Below are 3,183 nucleotides of genomic sequence, written 5' to 3' on the forward strand. Positions count from 1 at the left end.
AATATCTGTGTAGACCGCACGCTGTAGTGTAAATATCTGTGTAGACCGCACGCTGTAGTGTAAATATCTGTGTAGACCGCACGCTATAGTGTAAATATCTGTGTAGATCGCACGCTATAGTGTAAATATCTGTGTAGATCGCACGCTGTAGTGTAAATATCTGTGTAGACCGCACGCTGTAGTGTAAATATCTGTGTAGACCGCACGCTATAGTGTAAATATCTGTGTAGACCGCACGCTATAGTATCACCGAAATAACTCTTGCTTCATATTTAAAATCAAGTAATAAAATCTCCGTTCATTTAGAAAAATAATTTATTAAAAAAAAAGAGCAAGGTTCGTTTTTTCTACTTTTATTTACCAAATTCCTCTTGTATTCACTACAAATTCTGAAATACAACAAAATAAGTTTAGACTATTCTGAAATTGGAGCACAGGGAGAGTTAACATTTTCTCCTTAGTAGCCTTGCATGTATATTATGTCTTCTAACTCTTTCATGTATGCATGGTTCTATCGTTGCTGGCTTACATATATTATTTGGTCTTATTTCAGTAACACTTTCTATTTAAAGATGTCAGAATTGTTACACAGTATTCCACTCTTTGTTTGTAACCAAAACAGCATTGTACTGTGTTCTTAATAATTCAATCTATTTTTACATATGAAAAAATGCCTCTTCATATTCTGTCACTAGTTGCTTACCAGTCTTTTCTGTCCAAAAGAGAAAACAAATTACAAGCAGATATTTTAAAGCATCCATTTATTGTGTGAGATGGACCAGATGTTTTTTCAGTTGAAACTTCATATCTAATAACGGTAGTGACAACAAAGTCTGATCCGGTCACATACTTATACACTATGTTTTTACTTTAATAAGATTACCCAAGACACACTAAACTTTAACTTTATACAATCATTCCAGCTTGACTATGGTACATTAGTTCTTGGATTTGCTGATAAGAAAAACACATTACAATGAAATCTTACATAACAGTTAAAGTGTTATAAACAGTTAACAGAATTATCTTGAAAAATAGTAAAGACATTTAAAACTCAATAGCTACTCTTGCTGATTAGTGTAATAATAAATCCACAATGTAACACATTAAACACACAACTCTGCAAGTTTCATTACATTATACACAAGTTTATATTTTTAAGTGTAATATTTACACCTTTAAGCTGCACAGAAATTTATTATGACACAAGAATAACCAATATTCATGCTACAGTACTGAACCAAGAAAACTATCTGTAATATCAAAATTTAAGTCATATGTTTGAGTCCATGAAGTAGTCATTGAAGTTTCCAAAAGGTTATTAACTGTTTGAGTTTCTGTATCAGTCAAGTGAATGTTTGAAGATTCTTCACCTCCAAGATAAAAACCCTCAGTTGACAAATATCGTTCTATTTGGTCATTGTTGTTATTTAGAAAGGTGCAAGTTGGATCTGTCTGAATTTCTATGGAATGTTGTTCCGTTGAAAAGACAGACTCTTCCAAGCTAGATAAATGATCCCAGGGAGTCTGAGTCTCTATATCTGACAGTTCAAAGTCTGAGAACGTAAGATCCTCGCTTGTTTGAGTGTGGGTGTGATCAAACATGTAGGTAAAGTCAAAGTCCCAAGGTGTTTGTGTTTGAATCTCGACCTCTGAAAATAATTGTGAAGAACAAAAATCAGTTTGAACAGATTGCTGTACTAAACTCTGATCAAGCAGAAAGTTTTCAAAGTCCTCATTTGTAGAAGATCCAGAATTTATCTTCTTTAGAACCACATCAGTGGGTGTTGTATTCATGTTAATAACAGAGTTGTTCATATCATCAGGAAATGGTGAAATGGTTGCCTGAGAATTTTCTCGTAAACTGGGCTCAATATCTAGTAAAGGAATAATTTGTTCATCCAAAGACTTTCCACCATCAATAGCAGAACAAAGGGTCTGTTTACCTCCAAAATTTGAACAGTCAAAATTTGAGTTTAAGTTCAGACTGTATGGCATCTGTTCATCCTGGGAATAAGCCTGAACAACTTCTCTTATCAAATCTTCCTCTGTGATGGTTTCAGAATCACAGCATTCCTTGTTAGGAAGAATACATGGACTTGTTTGTGTTCCAGATGAAGATCTAGACATCATATCACACCAGGTGTTGCTAGTCCTATTTTGTTGACCAAATAGCATATCATGAATATTCTTCCACATCACTTGGTTGCTATATTCATTTTCCTGTGTGATGTTAGTTTTAGAAGAATATGTCTGTGTTTCTCGGGGAATTTTGTGTGTGGAATTTCTCCTTGACTTGAAATTACCAGAAAACCTCCCCTTTCTCATTTTTTTCATTTTAACCACAGTACTTTCCATTGTTTGAGTTTCAGCACTCTCTTTTAAAACTTGCTGCCTGCTCATTTTCCTACTCAGTCTTGGAGAACACTGTGATGCTCGGGATTCACGAGCCGTCTCAAGATCTGAGCTGCTTAGAGCTAAGCTAAATAAACAAGTTCCAATTGTTTGTGTTTCTGCTACAGCTTTCTCCTGTGATGTCTGTGTACATGTGGCTGCCTTATTTACTTGTGAAATCTTGAAATGGCTAATGTCTTTGACAAGTGGAGACTCTTTCTTCTCCTTAACATTAGATTTATGTGAAATTTGTGGTCGTATCATATCATAGTTTTCACTTCCCAGAATCACATCTTCTTGCCCAACAATCCTGCAACTGTTTTCTATTAGCCCAAGTTGATTTTTAAGACTTGCAGTGTTTTTATGAAGACTTTTATTGGCATTAGCCCTACAATTGCAAGAACTGTTAGTCTGGACAGATTTAGCTATTTCTATCTCTGGAGCAGTTGTAGTAACACATGTTGGCTTTAATATTGTTGTTTCTGATAACAAAGCTTGTGTTTTGGGAAGAATTTTTCTATGTTTCACAGAGCTTGAGAGTGCAGTTGAATTAAAAGATTTCTGTTGATCTGGTAAAACCATTATTATGGGCATCACTGTTTGATGCAAATGAAGTTGAAGAGGTTGTTTTGTATAGCTAATTCTTCTGAAAAGTTGAGAAAAAATATTGCATTAGTTATATATTTATATGCATCAATTGATTCTTCATATTTTCTAAAAAATAACAAGAAATGAAGTAAAGCTTTAAAGTATACAATTCTGTTATTGAAAACAAACATAAAATACATA

The sequence above is a fragment of the Limulus polyphemus genome, unplaced genomic scaffold, assembly GCF_000517525.1.
Source record: "Limulus polyphemus unplaced genomic scaffold, Limulus_polyphemus-2.1.2 Scaffold3970, whole genome shotgun sequence".
In the NCBI taxonomy this organism is placed as follows: Eukaryota; Metazoa; Arthropoda; class Merostomata; order Xiphosura; family Limulidae; genus Limulus; species Limulus polyphemus.